Below are 24,125 nucleotides of genomic sequence, written 5' to 3'. Positions count from 1 at the left end.
ATAACTAGAATCATGGGCCCTTCTCTATACGTCTCCAATGGTAAGAATTTTATAAGCTACTTGGGGATACAGTTAATTCTTGTTTAACAAATATAAGAGTATAGTAGACACCATATACTAATTAGGTGGTTTCCAAGCACTTGATCTCATTCAGTTAAACTTGGCCTATGTTCTTTGGTAGAAAACATAGTTTACATATATGTCCTCATCAAATCTCATGTTGAATTGTAATCCCCAGTGTTGGTGGTGGGGCCTGGTGGGAGGTGTTTAGGTCATAAAGGTGGATTCCTTATGGCTTAGTGATGTCCTCAGGATAGTGAGAGGGTTCTCATGAGATCCTGTCGTTTAAGGTGTGTGGCACCTCCCCTCAACTCTCTCTTTCTCCTCTTCTCCACATGTGAGATGCTGGGTCCTGCTTTGCATTCTACCATGACTGAAAGCTTCCTGAGGCCTTACCAGAAGCCTAGCAGATGCCTGTGCCATGTTTCCTGTACAGCCTGCAGAACTGTGAGCCAACTAAGCCTCTTTTCTTTATCAACTAGCCAGTCTCTGGTATTTCTTTTTTTTTTTTTTTTTTTTTTTCTAGAGGCAGAGTCTCACTGTGTTGCCCAGGCTGGTCTTGAACTCCTGGGCCTGAGTCAAGACACCTGGCAAGGTATTTCTTTATAGCAACACAAAACAACCCAAGAACACAAGAACAGTAGATTTTATTAATTAATTAATTCAGTTAGTTGGTTAGTTAGTAGAGACAGAGTCTTAATATGTTGCCCAGGATGGTCTCAAACTCCTGGGCTCAAGCGACCCTCCTGCCTCAGTCTCTCAGAGCTTTGGGATTACAGGCATGAGCCAGCATATCCAGCCAGAATTGACTTTTGTGTCACTTCTGTGTCTCCTATAGTCCCCCTTCCCTGAGAATACTTCACTAAGAGTCCCTAGGATCATTCAAAGAGCAATTCTGGCTTTTTTCAGTCTCTCATTTTTTGGCAGAAATGATTTGATTCTCTTAGTCAGCTTACTAACAGTTACCTAAAATTTTGCACACAGAATTTCTTGAAAGTAAAGTTCCTCCTTTTCTGTGAAAATTCTACTCATACCAAATCCCTTCCGTTGTTGCCCCTCTGAAGTTCTTATTCTTTAGCTAAATGTGACAAATTTCCTGACAATTCCAGGCTTGACTCGTTGTCTTACCTGAAGAATGTTAACGTATTGATGGGGGAAGTTAGTCCACTCACATTTATTTTAATTAACAATATATTTAGTCATATTCTTGACTTTTTATTTTAAATTCCCCATTTTTATTATTTCCTATTTGCTATTGTTTCTCTTTGCTTTTACTGGATGAACCATTTTTTCTTTTTCTTTCTCTCTATAGCAGTGATGTCTTTTCTATCATGGGCCAGTTAATAAAGATTTTAGAGTTTGTCGGTCATACAGTCACTGTCATACTCCTCAACTCTCATAGTATAGTGAGAAAACAGCCAACACATAAGTGAATGAATATAGGTTGTGCTTCAATAAAACTTTGCTTACAAAAGCAAGAATTGGGCCAGATTTGACCTATAGCTATAATTTACCAACCATTGCTGTACAGGACTAGAAGACTTATATCCTTCATTTTTAACAAACATATCTTGTATTTATGAAAATACACATTCAACTTCTATAACACATAATCCAATACTATGACTTTATAAAGATAGGTTTTTTTTAAATTACGTGTGAGTGGTCAGGGCTTCTATGGCAACACAATGGTCCTGGGATGCAGGATCCTTTCTTCCTGGTACTGGTCACTAAGGTAATGCCCTCACCTGTATCTACATTTTCATCCACATTTCAGTCAGTGAAAAGGAGGAAGGAGAAGTGGAGAACATGCTCCTTCTCTTTAGAGGCACAGCCTGGAATATGCACACATCATTTCTGTATGCATCCCTGCAGCTAGATGCTGGTCATAGGCCACACTTGACTTATTAGGGAGCCTGGACTATGTAGACAAATTTGAAGGCCATGTAGCCAGTTACAAATCATATGACTATAGAATGAAGAGGATAGATAGTTCCAGGTATCTAGCAATCTCTGCTACAACTAAAATTTTGATTTTCTGATTTTCTATAAGAATTAATCAGAATCTATGACCCCTCATCCAATCAAAACTGTTAGCATATATTAGCACATTTAAAATCCAGTTCTATTTGTAATTCTTTTACCTCTCCATCACACCCCTTATTTAAGAGATGTGACTAGGCCGGGCACGGTGGCTCACTCCTGTAATCCCAGCACTTTGGGAGGCTGAGGCGGGCAGATCATGAGGTCAAGAGATCGAGCCCATCCTGGTCAACATGGTGAAACCCTGTCTCTACTAAAAATACAAAAACCTGGGTATGTTGGCACACACTTGTAGTCCCGGCTGCTCAGGAGGCTGAGGCAAAAGAATTGCTTGAGCCCAGGAGGCAGTGAGCTGAGATGGCGCCACTGCCCTTCAGCCTGGTGACAGAGTAAGACTCCATCTCAGAAAAAAAAAAAAAAAAAAGAGATGTTACTGCCTTATTGATGGTCATTTTCTAAGGTCAGATCTCCCAACTTTCAGGTTAGTAAGCCTATCTCTTTCCCTCCTTTTTTATGGCGAAAGCAAAAAACAGAATATTAGAGAGCCTTAATGTTTTTTCTTTGAAAGGCTTGGGTTTTAATTATGGTGGCTTACATAGAGTTCGTGTTTAGTGGTGGACAACATGAAATGAAATGTTTGCTAATGTGATGTGACACTAAATGAAGGAACAACCCTCCACAGACAACATGTGTCAGTGAATTAATTCCCTGGAGTGGAAACCGTTCTCAGAACCTCAGTCATCATTTTCCTTTATGAATAATTTTCCATTTGTACATAAGGGTGCCTGACAGTTTGTTTACATGAACATTGGGAATAAATGCCAAAATTATTTGGCTTGGCGTCAAAACGGCCTCTATTTTTATTGTCTGCAGTGCTCTGATTCAGTGGATTTTAGTAAGTTTTTTTAACAATACTTGAATTTGAGTCAGAGGAACTAGAGGAAAGGCTGGGATGACACGCACTTATAGGATATAAAGGGATGAGACGTCATCTATTGTTTGCCATGCCAACAACTCTTAAATTAATGCCCTTTCTCCTGCAGAACTGAATTGTTCTCATTACAATTGGGCACAAGCAACTTGGCATAATTTGGCATGTTCATTTAAGAGGTTTTAAGTCTGAAGTCATGCTTGAGTTATTCTCTTAAGTTTTGTCTCACCCAAATTTTATCAGCTTTCATTAGGGTCTGAGTTTTTGGAAAACTTCCTCTCTACATGGTCATTAGAGGTTTGTAGTTGGTTGTGTGAGAATATAGCTTGACCCAAGCAAAGGCAAACAAAAAATGCAGTGTTGTTGCTATAGAGGCTGGAATAATCTCCTTTACTGCATGCTTGTCCTCCTGCGCTCTGATGTAAAATATTGAACCAACAATGAATTTTTATTTTAAATTCTCCACTTTTCATTATTAAATTAAACTAAAAATTTACAGCATTGGAGTATATTAAAAATTTTTTCTTATGTGAAGAAGTAATTTCAACTCTCTCATTTAAGTCTTACTTAGTATCCCATGTGTCAGTGGAAAACCAGTATAATTTAAGCTGCATGCAGTTTCTTCCTGTTGCTAGAGGTAGAGTTTGCGGTGCAAGTTACTGAAAGTGAAAAACTGCCACCCTGGGGTTCATCACCTATTTCTGTGTGCTAAAGTGGAAACTAAAATCTATTCTGTAGGCAAGTCCTCGTTAGGTTTTACTTTGAAGGTAGATGTAAAGCAAATGACTCCACATTAATTTGGGGAAAGCCCTGAACCACTGAAATAATACAAATATAGATGATTCAGACCAAGATGTTTTCATTCGGTATAGTAATAGGAATTTGCTATGTTGTTAGCAAGACTTTGTCCTTGAAGAAGTGTCTTTTCTCCAAATATATATGTGGACTAAATTGAATATTGTCCCAAAGAGTTAATTATTTAATACTGAATAACTCAGACTTTGGTTAACATGTTGCCTATTACCAAGATTGCCTTGCAGTAGAGGGAATGGGGCATCAAACCATACTGAATTTTCTCCATCAGTGGTGTTAGGGTGGAAAAAAAGGGGGACTTTGTACCGAGAGAAGGAGAATTCTTTCTCTCTCTGAATGGCTGAGAAGGATGGAGAATTAGGCTCTTGGGAGAAAGAGCATGGGATATCCTATTTGTGGGACCTTAAGCAGGGGCCTGTATATGGTAACCTATAGGTAAACTGTGGAGGAGTGTCATCTATTTGCTCTATTTAACTTTTTAATTTCAGAATTTCCCAAATTTCTTCAAATGAGGAACCCCTTCATTGTGTGACACATGTTAATATGCCACAGAATACCCTTCTGAAGAATACACCATGAGGAGTGGTGTCAGCCAGACCTCCTCCTAGCATGCATCAGAGTCACCTGGGTGGATTGTTAGAACTTACATGGCTGGCCTTGTCCCCAGAGTGCCAGTTTCAGTAGGCCTGAGGTAGACTTGTGGATTTGCATTTCCAACACATTCCTGGGAGTGTGCTGCTGCTGCTAGGTCCAGGAACCACACTTGAGAATGAATCACATACTGAAATAATCTGGTTCTTCATTTGTCTTTCTAGAGTAACACAAATCAAATCAAGAAGTAGTTGTGCACTTATACCACAAGCAGGGCATGCAGGGTCTGTGCTGTCCCAGAAACACAAAGATACCCTAATGAAGAGGATCCCAGAGGCAAAATTTAAAAATACAGTCACCACTCAGAGCAAGAAAGTTTTAAAAAATCAGCAAGAATGTATGACATTATCCAGGCTCCCTGGTTGTTTTGACCATTTAAATATTCAAGAGTGCTTTTGTTTCAAGCATAAAATAATTGAGAGAAGATGGGGTTTTACTCATTAATATTAGCTCTAGTGAATTTTCTGATATCTTGCAACCTCAAGAGCCATTTGGGCATGTTGGTTTATGTTATCCCAGCAGTTCAACATCTAGTCAATTAAATCTGAAGAAACCTAGTGATTGAATGATTTGGAATGTATAACAATAACCAACTGGATTTGTTGATTGCTTTGGCTGAATTGATTAAGTTCCTCAGAGAAATAGTAGAAACACTTCAGTTTGTATGACAGCTTTACATTTTTTGCTTTCCAGTAATTATAGTTTCTGTTGAGCCAACACTTTCAAAGGAAATACTGTTCAGTGTTCTGAATTGATATCTCATTTACAATATATTATTATCTTCATTACATTTATCTGAAATAGGGAATTAGCAAAAAACAAAAGTACATTAGAGTAGATGAGTTGCCTGTCCCCAGCCAAAGTTCATCTACAGAGAAAAACATGCACACAATAACTACTTCTATATCTGTGAGGTGATTTTAAAATGATATGCATTATCAGCCTACAAATTCAAATATGCTTCATTCTAAGTTATTCTAGGCATTACCTCTTGGCGCAGCAGCATATGGCAATGAACTTGAAGAAAATGTCAAGGTCACTCATTCTGTGTTTCAAAGGCTTATGGAACTACCCATCTGTCTGTCTTCTTGTAATGTACATCTTATGAGTATGGTAACCCGAACTTATGCCACTTATGTATCCTAATATAATGGGCATAATTGATTGTGGTCCTAATGAATGTACCACCATCATTTGTACCAAGGCCACAATTCCCATGGCTCCCCTGAGCCAATGACTGAGCACAATGAAGACACAAATACAATTGCATTCCTGTGAGACACAAGTGTTCTTGATATGATATGAATATGCTGCCTCCTCCAAAATTAATGTTGAAACCTAATCACCAATATGATGATATTGGAAGATAAGGACCCTGCAAGATGATTAGGTTATAAGGGGCTCTTCCCTTGTGATTGGATTAGGGCCATATAAAAAGGGCTTGTGGTGTGGGCTTGCTCTCTTTTGCTCTTCTGCAGTATGAGGACACATCAAGAAGGTCCTTACCAGGCACCAGATGCTGGTGCCTTAATCTTGGACTTCCCATCCTCCAGAACCATGAGGAAATAAATTTCCTTTTTTAAATAAATTACCCAGTCTCAGATGTTCTGTTATAGCAGCACAAATGGACTAAGTCTGTCTTCCAGTGGGTACTTTGGTTTAAGAACTGCCCAATGGCCTTGCTGCCACAGGGGTCAGACTTTTGTTTCTGTATGAAGGCACTTTCTGCCTTCTGTCTCTCCAAATTTATTGTTCACCTGCATTACTTCCTGCATCTCAAAAGACTCAAATTAACAAAATGACCATGATTCTTATAGCAGCACACAAAACAAAATCAAGATAACCTTTAGTTTTTAAATAAATTTTAAGTAACAGGAAAAATGTTAGTCATAAAGTAAAAAAAAAGAAAAAAGAAAAATTTGACAGTTTAATAGCTTTCTAGTCAGAGACACAAATTAAATGCAAAACCAGTTGATGTTTTCTGATGTTATATCCTTTGTACTTGACATGTCAAAAATTTAAGGTAGCACATTGCTATGATTGAGTCTGCTTGTCCTGATAATGCATCTCCCCCATTCAAAGATTGATAGAGAGTCACTGAAAACTGTCTTACATGTAAAAATTTATAACCTTTGGTTACTCTTACTAGTATATTTTAGGTTATCTTACTTGCTTCTTTTTCCTGTAGGAAAATCATATGGTAACTGAGTGGATGTTATTTTAAAAATAAAAATCACTACCTAGTTTCAGTTACATTTTAGTATGCTTCTGTTTTCTCCTGTGTATGTGTGTGTGTGTGTGTGTGTGTGTGTATGTATGTATTTACACAATTAAGGTAATACTACATATACAAATTTGGTATTCTGCTTTTCCTATGGCATTAAGATTTTTTAGTTAGAGTACTTTATATGATTGTACACTATTCTATTGTATAATTATACCATTATTTACTTAACTATTCCTTTATTATCTACATTTACATAATTTCTAACTATTATAAAGAGCCCATAATGAATACTTTTTTTTTTTTTTGAGATAGAGTCTTGCTCTGTCACCCAGGCTGGAGTACAATGGTGCCATCTTGTGCAACTGTAACCCCCCGCCTCCTAGATTCAAGCAATCCTCCTGCCTCAGCCTCTTGAGTAGCTGGGGTGACAGGTGTGTACCATCAAGCCTGGCTAATATTCTGTATTTTTAGTATAGACAAGGTTTCACCATGTTGGCCAGGCTGGTCTTGAACTCCTGACCTCAAGTGATCCGCCCACTTTGGCCTCCCAAAGTGCTGAGATTACAGGTGTGAGCCACCATGCCTGGCCTGAATATTCTTATATATAAAACTTTACTCTACATTTTATAATTTTTTTTCTTTATATAGGTCCTTAGATTAGAAGTGCTTCCTGGCTTCCTAATAAGTCTGCAGTTTGGGAAGAATCAACAGGCTCACTCCCCACATCTACACAGCATGTTGTTAGAAAGACACAGACTTAGGAGTCAGAAGACTCACTATTCCACTAACTACCTGTGTGCCTTAAGCAAACCTCTTTATGACAGTGTCCACAAGTGCACAATCAGGAGGCTGAATCAGGTAATCCCTCTCATCCTGTCCATGTTTAATATTCTTGGATTTGCTTAGTGGACCTGTCTCCTATCCAATGCAATCATTTTTATATGCCCTTAGGGCTATATAGACACCAAGAATACCACTGGTAATAGATCCAGGATATTACTATGCTTTATGCACCAAAGAACATTCAACATTATATTGGAATGTGGTTGGTTCTGTGACTCTCCACCTCATATAACTTATTGTCTGTGTGTTTTTAAATTACCTTTGGCTCCTAAGTGCTATGAAGTATAGCAGTTATATTACAGCCATGTGAACCTGCTCACTGAGCCTTCTAATATTAACTCAAAGCTAAATAACTGTGTTCCCTGCATTTACATCTGGCTCAATCATCGTAAACAACTCTATTAAGTGTTTCTCCATGTATGTCCTTGTGCCAGGAATTGAATTACAAAGCCATTATTTTTTGATGTTAAGGAATTTCCAACTGAAGAGCCACAGTGCTTTGAGGGGAGGTGTAAAGGACAAAGAGGCATCCGAGGAACCAGTCTGAACCTCAGTGCCTGCCAAGGGCTGCCCTCGTGGGATATTGGGAAAGAAGATCTCTGAGATCTAGTGCAACTGGCAGTAATTGTATTTTTTCATGTAAGCATCTTAGCTTACCTAAGTGCTTAGCCTGAATTTAAAGAGGCTGGAGCTGGTGCAATATCATGCGCCTCAGAGAAAAGAGCTGTGAAGAAAATGGGATTTGGAAGCTTCTCAAAAGAAGTAGCAAGGCTTAGAGTTTGCCATAGAAAGAACATTTCAAGATCTGGGACCTAAATATATGAAAATTTCTCTCTGATAAAGGGGGAAACAGAGCCAGCTGATATTTCACAGAATGAAAAAGGAGCTACAGAATAATCATGACAATAACTTAGGAAAGGTGGGCCTTAGCAAAGGACAGTACAAACATTTCATGGGAGTTCATGTGGAGAATTAAGGCTAAGCACTTAGGTAAGCTAAGACGCTTACATGAAAAAATACAATTACTGCCAGTTGCACTAGATCTCTAATTAGGTCCCCCTTATTGCTTTTAATAACAATCACTCCTTATGAAATACTGTAGATCTGGCTATTTGCTGAAACATATTGTAAATTTTACCTGGCTTTGCCATCAAGTACTCCATCAAAACTTTGGAGAAATATAGGGAAAATTCAGCCTCTCCTCTAAATGGATTTGAAGTAAAGGGAGTGGGTTGTTGAGTTTTGAAAATGTTAATATTAATCAGTTAATACCAGGCTATGATATGTTTTCTGAATGAGCATATCTTTATAGACTAACAAGTATTTGCATACCATGCTATCCATACATGAATTTTAGCAACTTGAATTCTAGTCCAGAAGAGCCTTATAAGGTTTGGGCTCTCCTGACAGCAAAACCTAGACAAGTACTAGGGTGTGGTAGTTAAATTGGGAGGAGATCCCAGGAAACAGGAGTGAGATGGCTAAGAGTGTGAGACAGAACAGGAGAAAGGCCAATGTGGAGTGACTTGTAACTGCTGTGGACATCAGGGACTCAGTCCCACACAGACCCCTAAAGGAACTGTGGAGAATGTGCCTCAGAATGTTCCACTGAAGAACAGAGAAACTGGAGAGTTTATTTGCTAACTTCTGTTACTCATTCATTGAAGACTAAAGTTAGCCCCTGTATTAATCAGGGTTCTCCAGAGAAACAGAACCAACAGAGGGGGAAAAATTACGTGTGTGTGTGTGTTGTGTGTGTGTATGTTCTTAGTCCATTTGTGTTGCTATAAAGGAATATCTGAGCCTGGGTAATTTATAAGAAAAGAGGTTTATTTGGCTCATGGTTCTGCAGGCTGCGTAACTAGCATGCTACCAACATCTGCTTCTGGGGAGAGACTCAGGAATCTTCCAGTCATGGTGAAAGTGAAAAGGTAGCAAGTGTCACTTGGTGAGAAAGGGAGCAAAAGAGGAAAGGAGTTGCCAGGCTCTTTAACAATCAGTTCTCTTGGGAACTAATAGAGGGAGAACTCATTCATTATCATGAGGACAGCCCCAAGCTATATATGAATGATCCACCCACATGACCCAAATACCTCATACCAGGTCCTACCTCCAACATTAGGAATCAAATTTAAACATGTTATATATATATATATAATATATATATAATATATATATAGTTTGAATATATATACATATACAAAATATATATGTAATATGTATACACACATACACATATGTATTATATATAAGTATATGCACACACACATATGCATATAAAAGGAGATTTATTATGGGAATTGGCTCACACAATTACAGAGACTGAGAAGTCCCATGATCTGCTGTCTGTAAGCCAGAGAATCCAGAAAGCTGATAGTGTCATGTAATTGAAGTCTGAAAGCTTGACAACCAGGCACTCCAATGTCCAAGGACAGGAGAAGATGCCTCAGCTCAAGGATAGACAGAGAGAATTCACCCTTCCTCTGCCTTTTTGTTCTATCTGGGCTTTCAGTGGGTTGATGATGCCCACCTACATTGGAGAGGGTTGATCATTTTACTCAGTCTGCTGGTTCAAATGCTATTTTTTTTTTCTGGAAATACTGTCACAGACAAGTTTGGAAATAATGTTTATCCAGCTATTTGGGCATTCCTTAGCCCAGTCAAACTGAGATATAATACTAACCATCACAGTTCCCTGAGACATTAAACTCCCCACGCTTCCAGATTTTATCTATGAAGAATGAGTGAATATTGAAGAATGTCATAAAGCAAAAATACTGAGTCTGTGCTGAAATCAGATGGGCTAAGGGGGCATGGTCTTTAAGCCTACAAGGAACAGCCACTATTGACTATTCAGTGATACCAGTGCCTCGCTCACTGGTGCATTACTGTTGTCTTAGTAAAAGGACTGTCTCCTGGACCTTCCTGGGAACATAAGTATTTGTTAAGTTCTCTGATATCATGTAATAAACCAATTCTGATGTGCCCTTTTACTCTTCTCTCCATACTTCGTCTCCTTTATTATAAATTGTCATCATGTCCAAGCACCAATGAACCCGGGCAGCATCCTATTAATTGTTCTTGCCAGGGGATTAAATCCTGAGTCATGGGAGGGTGCTCCCAGGTCAATAAATGCCCCTCTATATAATTTTAAATTCCACCTTACTTTGTCCAACTCTGTCAAAATCCAGTCCCACATATATTCTCAGGTTCCTGCCAGTACATATTGGTAAGATCCTGCAGTGTTTTCAGAAGAAAGCTGGTTGTTCCTGCAGCAGGGAGTGCTTGGGTTGTGCTGAGAGATTATTCTAGTTGTTAATCCAGTGGTAATTATAGTAGGTGGCGGTCGATCTGGAAAAGGACAAGCATCATCTTACATCTCAGGTCTTCGTGTTATCTATTGGCAAAAAGGGCTACCCATCTTTAGCAAGGTGGGAAGAATGCTTCTCCCAACTTGGGGGAATATAGGGCTTGTGGTACTATGTTTGGGAGGCTCTTTGCAGAGGACTAAAGCATTCACAGCATCAAACAGCTGTGAATCTAGGGTCTTTTTCACAATAAAGAAGGCCTTGTTCTCTTGCCCCCAGCATACCTCAGGTGGTAGCAGCAGAAAGTTGTCAAAAAGCAGCAATAGAAACCTTTCCATGGGAGCTATCTAATTAGGACTCAATCTAGAATGTTTGCTTTACATGGAACTTGAAAAGAAATAGCTTCTAGCTAATTTCAACTATGTGTTAGGATAGGATAAGTGTTAGGATAGGCCAGTATGGATATGATGAATTGAATGACGGGAAGCCACATGCACTCATCAAAAAAGAATCCAGAAACATATTTGTACACCCATATTCATAGCAGCAGCATTATTCACAGCAGGCAAGGGGTAGAAGTAACACAAATGTTCATTGATGAATGAATGGGTAAACAAAATATGATATATACATATAATGGAATATTATTCAGCCTTCAAAAGGAAGGAAATATTCCAGTAATCCCAATTCTGGGTATATCTCCCAAAGAATTGAAAGCAGGTTCTCAAAGATATTTCTACATCCATGTTCATAATAGCACTATTCACAATAGTTAGAAGCAATCTAAATGCTGAGTCAATGGGGTCTTCTAAATATACAATCATGTTGCCTGCAAATAGAGACAATCTGACTTCCTCTTTTCCTAACTGAATGCCCTTTATTTATTTTTCTTGCCTGATTGTCCTAGCCAGAATTTCCAATACTATGTTGAATAGGAGTGGTGAGACAGGGCATCCTTGTCTTCTTCTGGTTTTTCAAAGGGAATGCTTCTAGTTTTTGCCCATTCAGTATGATATTGGCTGTGGTTTTGTCATAAAAAGCTCTTATTATTTTGAGATACATTCCATCGATACCTAGGTTATTGAGAGTTTTTAGCATAAATGGCTGCTGAATTTTGTCAAAGGCCTTCTCTGCATCTATTGAGATAATCATGTGGTTTTTGTCTTGGTACTGTTTACGTGATGGACTACGTTTATAGATTTGCATATGTCGAACCATCCTTGCATCCCAGGGATGAAGCCAACTTGATCATAATGGATAAGCTTTTTGATGTGCTGTTGGATTTGGTTTGCCAGTATTTTAGTGAGGATTTTTGCATCAATGTTCATCATGGATATTGGCTTGAAATTTTCTTTTTTAGTTGTGTCTCTGCCAGGTTTTTGTATCACGATGATGTTGGTCTCATAAAATGAGTTAGGGAGGATTCCTTCTTTTTCTATTGTTTAGAATAATTTCAGAAGGAATGGTACCAGCTCCTCTTTGTACCTCTGGTAGAATTCGGCTGTGAACCCATCTGGTCCTGGACTTTTTTTTGGTTGGTAGGCTATTAATTGCTGCCTAAATTTCAGACCTTGTTATTGGTCTGTTCAAGGATTCAACTTCTTTCTGGTTTAGTCTTGGGAGGGTGTAAGTGTCCAGGAATTTATCCATTTCTTCTAGATTTCCTGGTTTATTTGCATAGAGGTATTTATGGTATTCTACAATTCTAGTTTGTATTTCTGTAGGATTGGTGGTGATATCCCCTTTATCATTTTTTATTGCATCTATTTGATTCTTCTCTCTTTTTTTCTTTTTTAGTCTGCCTAGCGGTCTATCTATTTTGTTGATCTTTTCAAAAAACCAGTTCCTGGATTTAGTGATTTTTTGAAGGGTTTTTTGTGTCGCTAACTCCTTCAATTCTGCTCTGATCTTAGTTAATTCTTGTCTTCTGCTGGCTTTTGAATGTGTTTGATCTTGCTCCTCTAGTTCTTTTAATCATGACATTAGGTTATCAATTTTAGATCTTTCCTCATTTCTCTTGTGAACATTTAGTGCTATAAATTTCCCTCTCCACACTGCTTTAAACATGTCCCAGAGATTCTGGTACATTGTGTCTTCATTCTCTTGGTTTCAAAGAACATCTTTATTTCTGCCTTCATTTCATTATTTATCCTGTAGTCATTCAGGAGCAGGTTGTTCAGTTTCCATGTAGTTGTGCAGATTTGAGTGAGTTTCTTAATCCTGAGTTCTAATTTGATTGCATTGTGGTCTGAGAGATGGTTATGATTTCTGTTCTTTTGTATTTGCTGAGGAGTGTTTTACTTCCAATTATGTGGTTAATTTTAGAATAAGTGCAATATGATTCTGAGAAGAATGTATCTTTTGTGGATTTGGGGTGAGAGTTCTATAGATGTCTATTAGGTCCATTTGGTTCAGATATGAGTTTAAGTTCTGGATGTTCTTGTTAATTTTCTGTCTCGTTGATCTGTCTAATATTTCCAAAATCTCCTTAAGCTGATAAGCAACTTCAGCAAAGTCCCAGGATACACAGCAAAAGAAACTATCATTAGAGTGAACTGGCAACCAACAGAATGGGAAAAAATTTTTGCTATCTACCCACGTGACAAAGGGCTAATATCCAGAATCTAAAAGAACTTAAATAAATTTACAAGAAAAAAAAAACCATCAAAAAGTAGGTGAAAGATATGAACAGACACTTCTCAAAAGAAGACATTTATGCAGCCAACAAACATATGAAAAAAAGCTCATCATCACTGGTCATTAGAGAAATTCAAATCAAAACCACATTGAGATACCATCTCACACCAGTTAGAATGGCGATCATTAAGAAGTCAGGAGACAACGGATGCTGGAGAGGATACAGAGAAATAGGAACGCTTTTACACTGTTGGTGGGAGTGTAAATTAGTTCAACCATTGTGGAAGGCAGTGTGGTGATTCCTCAAGGATCTAGAACTAGAAATACCATTTGACCCAGCAATCCCATTACTGGGTATATACCCAAATGATTATAAATCATTCTATTATAAAGACACATGCACACGTATGTTTAGTGTGGCACTGTTCACAATAGCAAAGACCTGGAACCAACCCAAATGCCCATCAATGATAGACTGGATAAAAAAAATATGGCTCATATATACCATGGAACACTATGCAGCCATAAAAAAGGATGAATTCATGTCCTTTGCAGGGACATGGATAAAGCTGGAAACCATAATTCTCAGCAAACTGACGCAAGAACAGAAAACCAAACACTGCATGTTCTCACTCATAAGTGGGTGTTGAACAATGAGAACAGATGAACACACAGAGGGGAACATACACACCAGGGCCTGAAGGGGTGAGGGGTTCTGGGGAGGGATAGGAGGGGGTTGGGGGATAGGGGAGGGAAAGCATTAGGAGAAATACCTAATGTAGATAATAGGGTGATGGATGCAGCAAACCGTCATGGCACGTGTGTATCTATGTAACAAAACTGCATGTTCTGCAAATGTACTACAGAACTTAAAATATAATAATAATAATAAATAGAAGCAACCTAAATGCCTATCAAGAGATGAATGGATAAACAAAATGTAGTATGTGCATACAATGGAAAATTATTCAGCCTTCAAAAGGCAGGACATCTTGTCACATGCTAAGACATAGATAAAGCTTGCTGAATGAAATAAGTCACAAATGACAGACTGTGTGATCCCACTTATAGGAAGTATCTAAAGTTGTCAAGTTAATTAGAACAGAAAGTAGAATGGTGGTCATTGGGCTGAACAAAGAAGGAAAATGGGAGTTGTTCAGTAGATACTGAGTTTGTTTTGCAAAATGGAAAACTTCTAGATATCTGTTTCCTAACAATGTAAGTATACTTAACACTACTGAAATGTACACCAAAAAAATGGTTATGATGGTAAAATTTATGTTGTTTTTATCACAATAAAAAAGAAATTCCAATGCATGCTATGACATGTATGAACATTAAAGCCATGCTAAATGTAATAAGCCAGTCACAAAAGGACAAATCCTTTATGATTGCTCTTATATGAGTTACCTAGAGTAGTTGATTCACAGAGATAGAAAGGAGATGATGGTTTCAGGGGGCTTGTGGGAGGTGGGAATCAGGAGTTTTGATTTAATAGGTACAGAGTTTTAGTTGGGGAAGGTGAAAAAATTCTGGAGATATGTGGTGGTGATAGTTCCACAACAATGTGAATGGACTTAATGCCACTGAGCTATATCTTTTTAAAGGGTTAAAATGGAAAATTTTATGTGACATATATTTTACCATAGTAAAAAGAGAAAAACTCAGAGAGAAGACAAGCATTTTCTTGTGGAATGAAAAATATCCCACTCACAAATCAGAACCCCTTCTTTCTGTCATTGATGGGATAAAACAAAATGTATTTCACCCAAGTTTATATTCCGAAGCACCCCTGAGCAGGCTTCTCTCCTAGTGAGTCTTTTCTCCTTGCATAAAAGATTAAAACAAACAAACAAACAAAAAAAAAGGGAGTATAAATTAGGTTTATATGCCATTGTGTCTTTTCAAACTCTGGCTGCTCTATGTTTGCTATCATTTATTGAATGCCTACAATGAACTGGGTGATCTGTAAACCTCACAATTACTCCTATCACATGTCTTTTTTTTTTTTTAACCAATTAGTAAACTGAGACTCAGAGAAATTGTATCATTTCCTGTGTCCTTAAAGTTAGTAATAAGATGGAAGCAGCATTTGGACCAAGCTGTGCCTGATTTGAGAATCACTGTACCACCCTCTCTTTAATTAGACAACCACTTGCAATGCTCTTTGCTGGCCAGACTTCCACCAAAATGGGACATGGTTCAGGCACATGCAAGTTTAGTTCATTTCAACAAAAGGGACAGGATGCTGGTCACTGTCCTGGAAACTGGAATATGGTGTGTGACCTTACAGTACCCATTTCCATAGATTTTATAAAATACCCTTCTGATTGTGACAAGAAAGCTAAAGTACACAAAATATTTCTTTGACGAGGACAGCTTGAAAGTGCTGCCACTTTGAGTAATACAATAAATTTTAAAATCTGTGATACCCACCGTGATATTCAGATAGAAAAAGAGAAAAGAGGAAAATATCTTCTTTACATAAAAATGAAAGCTAATTAAGATAGAAAAAATGATTTAATTAGAAAATCATTTTGCAACCTTTATGGAATAATTGATTTAAGTAAGGATTAGAAAAAAGATGCTAAAAGTGGGTGAAAGTTTGAAGAATAAGGTAGTTACATTATCTCAAATTATCATCGCATAGATTCTTTTTTAATTAAAAAAGAAAAAAGAGAGGTTTACAATGACTATATCAGACAGACACACCTTAATCAAGGGATCAAACTGTTTTTCACTAATAAAAGAACAAATTGACATTCTATGCCTTCTCCTCACATACTACAAGGGGAAGTACACAATATCACCTATGTAGTATTCTTGTCAAAATGTTTAATTTGAATCTAATCATAAGGGCCAATCCAGAATTGTGGCACCTTCGGCAAGACAACAGCTCATGCTCCTCAAAATGTCAGTGTCAGAGAAGATAAAAGATGTGTAGTGGGGAGGGGTGGATACTATTCTAAATTAAAGAGAAATAGAAAGTGTAACAATCAAATGTAATGCATAAACCTGGATTTAATCTTGGATTTTAAAAATACATGTAAAGGCCATTTTGGTGATAGTAGAGATTTAAATATTGATCTTTAAATATAGATGGTTATATTATCAGATGATGTTAAATTTCCTGTAAATGATAACAGGGTGAAATTTAAGTAAGAATGTCGTTTGGGATAGTGTCATGATGTTTGCAAGTTATGTTTAAAACGATTCAGAAATATATTTTTTCCATATTATATGTAACATATAGAGGTTATATTCATATATGAATATAAAGAAATACATAGAGACAGAGAGGCAAGTAGAGACAGAGAAGGCCTAGAAACAATTACCAACCTAGTAGGAAGGGCATCCCTGGCACCCAAATTGTGGTCTTAAAATACTGTTTGTCACTAAAGGAAACCAGTGCTTCTAGAAGAAATGGTGGATTCCAGATCTGTGGCAGAAAGTGATAAGATGAGTCTGGAATATACTGTGTATCAAGTACCAAAGAAGTTAGCAAAGACTACTAGAGTCACATCAAAAAGGCTCAGGAGCCAACTTAAGCTCTCATTGCCCAAAGATGGTACAACTGGAGCTCAACAATGGTAATAGTAATTTTGATGGATTGAAACTAATCAAATATACTTAAATCTATGAGCTCATATGATCTATCTACAGAAGAACTGATCACCGTCAGAATGTTACAGGGTACCAATTCATTGATTCCTTCAGGAAATACCAGAGTACAGAGGGACAGAATTGCATCCTGAGTTGCACAATCAGCAATCAGCAAAATCCAGACTGTGAGAAACTCTGTAGGTCCAAGCACCCAGATAAAATATGAGGAAAAGAAGTGGATGCCCAAATTAAAACTTAAAAAACACTTTTTTTTTAATGAGCAAGACTAAAACCATAATATTCAGGGATGTACAATTGGATGATAAGACTATTTTTAAAGCAGCAATTACTATAAAGGTCATTGGAGAAAGAAAGTAATCATTTGGATAGGTGCACATGGGAAGGGCTTCTGAAGGAAAGGCAATGGTTTTGTTTATTATTATCTTGGACTTAAAAAATACATGTAAAGGCCATTTACATGTATAATGAATTATAATATATCTAATATACATTTGTTTAAGTAAACCGAAACTTCAGGGCCAGGTGCCAGATATAATATTCCTCAATACCAAATATCTCAGTGCTTCTTTAAGATCAGATTGGCAAAATAAAGCATGCTCTGATTTCTTTTTGGAGAGCTGGCTTCTCTTTGGAGTTATGAAGCACAGGCTACATTGGTTGCAGTGAGTGTGCCGTTCAGACTTGATGCCCTGATAGGTGTACTTTATAGGACAGAACCTTCCATTTCATTTTGCAGAGTTTTAAGTCCAGACAGTAAAATTTATCTCTAAAATGCCCCCTTCACTTATTCAACAGCTGCTCAATCTCAAGTTAGTATCCAAAGTAAAACATAATGTTGTGCGGTTTTTTCAAGGCATTACTGCCTCAATTTCATGCTGGCATCAGCACCATATGCCTACTGGTGTGGCAAATTGAGAAGAAAATGTTTCTATGACCATACTGCTGATTTTAAAAATAACATATCTAATGAACCAGCTGTGATTAGATAAAAAAGCATTAAGAATGATTTCTGCAGTTTATTTTATCCTAAACAGTTCTCAAACATTATTTTTTCAAAACGGTAATACAGATATCATACAGATGGCCCATTTAATAGGTTCTATTTTAAACAGGCCAACTGGGAGATTATTGTTTTTATCAAAATGTGGGAAAAAATAGTTTATTACAGGTCAAAGGGCCAGAACTGAAAATAAATTATGATTTTGACAAAAAGGCTTACATTTTACCAGGCAATGTTGTCAGTTCATGGAGGTACAGTGATTTGTACCCCTGGAACTTAAAAGCAAGAGAAATAAGAGTTAAACCGTGTAATCAACAGATAACAATCGGAGCTGAGAATGCAAATCTATTTAGAGAGAGAACAGCTGTTGGGTTAACAAGATGGACTATAAAAACATAAATATAATACCTAAAGAATGTGTTCATCCGAAGTATGTGAGAATGTGTGAGAGGGAGCAAAGTTGGTCCATCATAAAAACACAGAAACATAGGAAAATGGGTGTCACAAAGGAAGTGTTGGCTGTGTACATTTAAACATTGTTTAGGGGACAAGGAGCTTTAAAGGCTGCTCACAGTATGGTAGCATAAACTTTTTTTTTTTTTCCTGTGAGCCAGAGGCATCAAGCTATGGAAACTCAAGGCAAAAGTTACAAATTGGAGCACTGTACACTTAACCTAGTTCATAGATGGATTTGTCTGACTCCTGTAGGTTTTCTTTTTAATAATCAAATTAACTTGTATTAGCTAAGAAGATTGGCACAGAAGTCAAAGGAAATAGCATTTATTTGGGAAACAAAGCATTGTAATTCAGGTTCACTGAATCAGAGCAGCCATGAACAATGTCTCATAAAGCAAGAACAGGAGACTTTTTTAATAGGGCATTTTCTCTAAAAGTTGTTTTCAGAGGCACAGAAATACTAAATCCCAAATCTGTTTTGATTGGTTAGTTAGCTAGTGTCCTCCCAGCTGAGAGACGTTGAAGGCCAGTGTTAGAATCTGAGTCTATTGGAACATCTTGTGGTTTGACCTTTAGCAAGTATGTGTGCAATCCCCTCACTATCTGCCAACTGCACTTTAGAAAGCCTTAGCCTTAGTTAGTTCATTTTATTTCACATTTCCTCCTTTTGATCAAGATGTTTCTACAGAAAACATTGCAGATCAGTTGGCAAGTTTAATTTTGTTCTTTGTTGCTAGGATAACCTATCCCAGGAATCATGTCTCTCCCTGGGGAAGACTCACAGTCTAAGGGAGTATAAAGCTACAATGGGCCACATTTGAGTAACAAGGAGATTTTGAGAAGAGAACTCTCAAGACTTCTTAGGTCCCCCCCAAAAGTTGTCAGATTGGCTGTCTTTTCTGAATTACAGTCTTAAATTGACCATGTTGAGTTTCTAAACAATTATTACTTTGTTTAAACTTTTATTTCTAAGCAAATCTGAGTAAGGAGTAACATAAGTAACTTAAATATTACAATAACCACAATAGTGAGTGACAAAACTTGAGGACTGAAATTTATCCCCTTCTAACTATAGAAGGTAGTCATCTGAAGAGATAAAAAAGCCAAACACTTTAATGATGGGTAGTCTAGCTAATTAATTAACATGTGCACACATTTTCCCCAACTTGGTTTTTACTTTGTTATAAGTATTTATCCAAGTGTAACAGAAGATATTGACTACAATCTAAACACCTCCTTGCTCAGCCAAGATATAATTCAGTGTAACTCTGTTGTGCAAGGGACTAAAAGGCAAAAACCAAGAATGTAAAGACAGCAACAAATGAGAGGCCAAATATTTCACAGACCTTAATAATACACAGGCAGGTGTCTTGGGTGAGCAGTCAACTTGAGCTGTCATCTGCTTCACATTGGGTCAGTTTTAGCTTCAAATCTCCAATTGTTTCGAATTCCAGCAGCAGGTAGGAGCGTTCTTTAAATGAGGAACATGAATCTAAAACAGTGCCTTTCAGTTTGACAGTGCAGGAATTGGTAAGGAGTACCTGATAGGGACCTTTCCATCAAGGCTGAAGGAAATTATTTTATAAATACCTCTTTTAATAGACAAATCACCAAGCTGAAGGTTATGATGTCTGGTGCTTTTTTCTCCTGGGAGTTTGCTATGGAAATATTGTTCTACCAGGGCATGGCTTATGTCTATAAGCTTTAAATATTATTCCGTTATAATATTGGAGAATGCCTCCTTTAATCAATTTAACATTAAAAGCAGAGTGGGCTAAATGCATCAGCTGTGCCATGATAATTTTAAAAGGTGACAACTTATGTTTTCCAAAAGATGCAGACCTTAGATTTAATAGGACCAGAGGAAATACCACTGGCCAAGACAACTTCAGTCCTTCCATAAATTTTGCCAGCTGAGTTTTGATAATGCTATTTGTTCCTTCAACCAGTTCTGAAGATTGGAAATGGTAGGTACAACGAAAGTGTTGTGATATGGACCAGGGTTCACAGACTTGTTTTACGACACGGCCAGTGAAATAAGCGCCTCAATCACTATGTAACTCTGAAGGTATGCCCCATGGAGGAATAATCTTTTCTAATAGTCTTGAAATGGCTGAGGCAGTGGCACATTGGCAAGGGACTGCTTCTACCCAATAGGAAGACATACAAATCATAACAAAAACATATTTAGAATCTTGAGAGAGGGGTGACTGGATGAAATCTATTTGCCAAACCTCAAGGGTTCATTAGGCATGCCAAAATGACCTGGAACTGTCTGACTTGTCTTTCCTTGGTTGAATTTTGGACAAACAATACCAGGCAGTTGTGCCCTTTTGGCATTCATTAAAATATTTCCCCACCAATACTGTGTTATAAAACTTACAAGTTTATCAGTTGCCCAATAAATCATCTAATGTACCATTTTGACTGGGATTTTTTTTCATTGATTCTGGTAATACCACTTTATTATTGAGACCATACCACATAAATTTCATGCTGGGAAAAAAAAAAATGCAACCATTATAAGTTCAATAAAATTTTTCATTTTAGCTTTATCAGAATCCAATTTTGAGTGGCCAGAAATTTTGATAATGGCCAAGGAAGAGGGAAGTTGAATTGAATTTAATAAATTATTGATAAAAAATTTTCATTTTAAATTTTGTTTCCTTTGGAGGTTAAAATTCCTGTTTTCAAAGCGTATTAAAATCATAAACAACCACAAAGTCATATTGACTATCAAAGTAAATATCCACAGTTTCATCTTTCACCAGAATGCAAGCCCTGGTCAAGGCATAAAGTTTTGCAGTCATTTGCAGTGGGGCAACTTCAACTACTTCAGATAAAGGTGATAATAGCATATTCAGCAAGGTATTTTTCTTCATTGTCTGTCATAAATGATCTATCATCAAACCATGAAAGTTTTGCATTTGATATAAGGGTTTCTTGTAATTCAACTCTAGATTTAGTAGCTGGTCAGTTAGATTTAGATAGTCATAGAGTGTCTCATCATCAGGTAGGGGAAGGAGGGTTGCTGGATTACTATTATTGCAGTAACACAGAATAATATAAGGGGAAGTCCAGAGCAAGATCTCTTAAGTAGTGAGTCTGCTTGCAGAAAGATGTTAAGTATGATGAGAGTTGAGTAATGCTGCTACATCATGAGGAGCATAGATAGTAAGAGAGCCCATGACTCTATCTCTTCCATAGATTGAGTTAACGCCACGATGCCTTAGATAACTCTCTTGCAGGGAGGAACCCCTTAGCTATTAAATGTAATGTTCTTTATTATTATCCAGTTTCAGGTATTCTGTTATAAGCAACAGAAAATGATACTAAGATACTTTCTAAATTTACTTTTTTGAAAGAAACTTAAATAATGTCTGCATTTAGAGAAAATTATTCTTCCCAATACAGAACACATCTTTATGCCTATCTTATAATTTTTCTTACCAGAAACATATCTTATTTTGGGGGCATACTTTGTACACACAATTGTATACATTAATTAGAATTTTTAATTCTTAGTTACCTTAATTTCTAGCAAAAAACTTAGGAAGTAAGCAATTTTGAACTGTCTGGATAATAGTAAAGAAAATGAATTTATTCCTTACAGTTAGGAAACCCAAGAAGCCCAAAGTCAAGGGGTCACATCGGTCAGTATCTTCTTGCTGGTGGGGACCCTCTGTAAAGTCCCACAGCAGTGCTGGATAGCACATGGTGAGGGGGCTGAGCATGCTATCTCAGTTCTTTCTTATAAAGCCACCAGTCCACACCCATGATAACCCATGAATCCATGAATCCATGAATGGATGAAGAGCCCTCATGACTCAATCACCTCTTAACAGCCCCACCTCTCAATACTAACACGTAGGGGATTATGTTTTAACATGAATTTTGGAAGAGACAAACATTCAAGCTATAGCAGGAAGAAAAGAGAATATAGAAAAGAACCAGTAAGTAGGAAAAGACATTGCAAAGAAAGTTGTAAGTATGAACATGGATTTTTGATAAGAAAAGGTTAAAAAGAGAATAGTTTTCAAAATGATAAGAGGAAAAAGAAAGTAGTTTTTTTCTCCTAAAGTAAAATGACTGATTATTTAAGAAAGAGAAAGTATAGGACAAGGCAGAAGGCCTAACTAGGTTGTAGAAGGTCTGAGTAAGCCACGAAAGGGTTGTAAAGCATGAATTTATGAAAGAAGTTTTATGCATGATCAAGTTAGCTATAATTAGAAGGGAATTATATATGTCTTTCTAAAGATTGATCTTTGAGGCTGGGTGGAGATTACACACCAGTAATCCCAGCACTTTGGGAGCCTGAGGCAGGAGAATCGCTTGAGTCCAGGAGTTCAAGACCAACCTGGACAGGATTGTGAGACCGCATCTTTACAAAAACATTAAAAAATTAGCTCAATGTGGTGGCATGAGCCACCACAAATATCTGTGTAGTCACAGATATTTGAGAGACTGAGGTGAAAGGATCACTTTCGCCTCAGGCCTGGGAGGTGGAGACTGCAGTGAATCAAGATTGTGCCACTGCACTCCAGCCTAGGCAACAGAGCAAGAACTTATCTGAAAATAAATAATAAATAAATACTGATGTAAAACTAAAATTTGGTCCTCTATGTTACAAGAAGATTTTCTTGAAGAATTGTTCTGTTTTTAGTAAAATTTGCAAGAGGTTTTGATTTAATTCTGAAATCGGTTTCTTTACATTTTCAATCATCTGAACTGGTATTTACAATTTAGAGCAATGTTTTCCTCCAGTATAACTTGATTCTATACTCTTGGTTTTTCCTAATGTGTCCAGATTGTTCCATGTAACCAGGAAGTTTCCCATGCTTTTACTAAAAGCTATGTATTTTCCTGCTCAAGGTGCTAGTTTTCTTGTTTACATTCCTCTATAATATGGAGTACACTTATAGCCCTGAACACATACTCTTCCTGTGTAAGATTAAAGTACTTTCTCATCAGGTTCAACTTCCAGGTTAGCTACATGGGCTTTCCATTAGGAGAAACTATCACATTGCAGGAGACTTTCTTTACCTTTTTGGTAACTGGTCTAAAAAACAAAAATTTTACATTTTATCGAATGTTCATGTTGTCTCTATTAGTTTTGTAATTACTTAGGAAAACTGAGTTTTGAAAGAGTTAAGGGATTTTCTTTTGCTTTTACATCTATATAACTTTCTGTATCACTTTTGAAGTCTTTGATTACCACTCTGGTTAAATAAATGACTGTTATTTCACAGTGACCTGTGTTCCTATTTTGGTCAAGTATTTTGAACTTTTTGATATCTTTGTTGGGCTTCCCAAGTAGTTTTAAAGTAAGTCTTTTTTGACCTTGAACTAACTTTGGGATGTTCCAGAGGCCCCAGAACTTCTTAAAAGACCCATAAAAATGCGATATTGTGCCAGGCAGAGTGGCTCATGCATGCCTGTAATCCCAGCACTTTGGGAGGCCAAAGTGGACAGATCACTTGAGGCTGGGAGTTTGACACCAGCCTGGCCAAAATGGTGAAACCCTGTCTCTAC

General features: G+C 37.3%; 1 long non-coding RNA gene across 1 annotated transcript in view; it reads left to right on the top strand.

Moving 5' to 3' along the window:
* LOC135270428 (uncharacterized) overlaps positions 1 to 24,125 on the top strand; it is a 131,690-nt gene that overhangs the window by 56,239 nt on the left and 51,326 nt on the right. The window contains exon 2 of the long non-coding RNA XR_010338583.1: positions 403 to 507. This is a non-coding gene — a long non-coding RNA (uncharacterized LOC135270428). The remainder of the gene's footprint in view (positions 1 to 402; positions 508 to 24,125) is intronic.

Source organism: Aotus nancymaae, unplaced genomic scaffold (assembly GCF_030222135.1).
Source record: "Aotus nancymaae isolate 86718 unplaced genomic scaffold, 86718_ANA_hifiasm-v0.15.2.pri h1tg000062l, whole genome shotgun sequence".
NCBI lineage: Eukaryota > Metazoa > Chordata > Mammalia > Primates > Aotidae > Aotus > Aotus nancymaae.
This window is presented reverse-complemented; position numbering and strand designations above follow the sequence as displayed.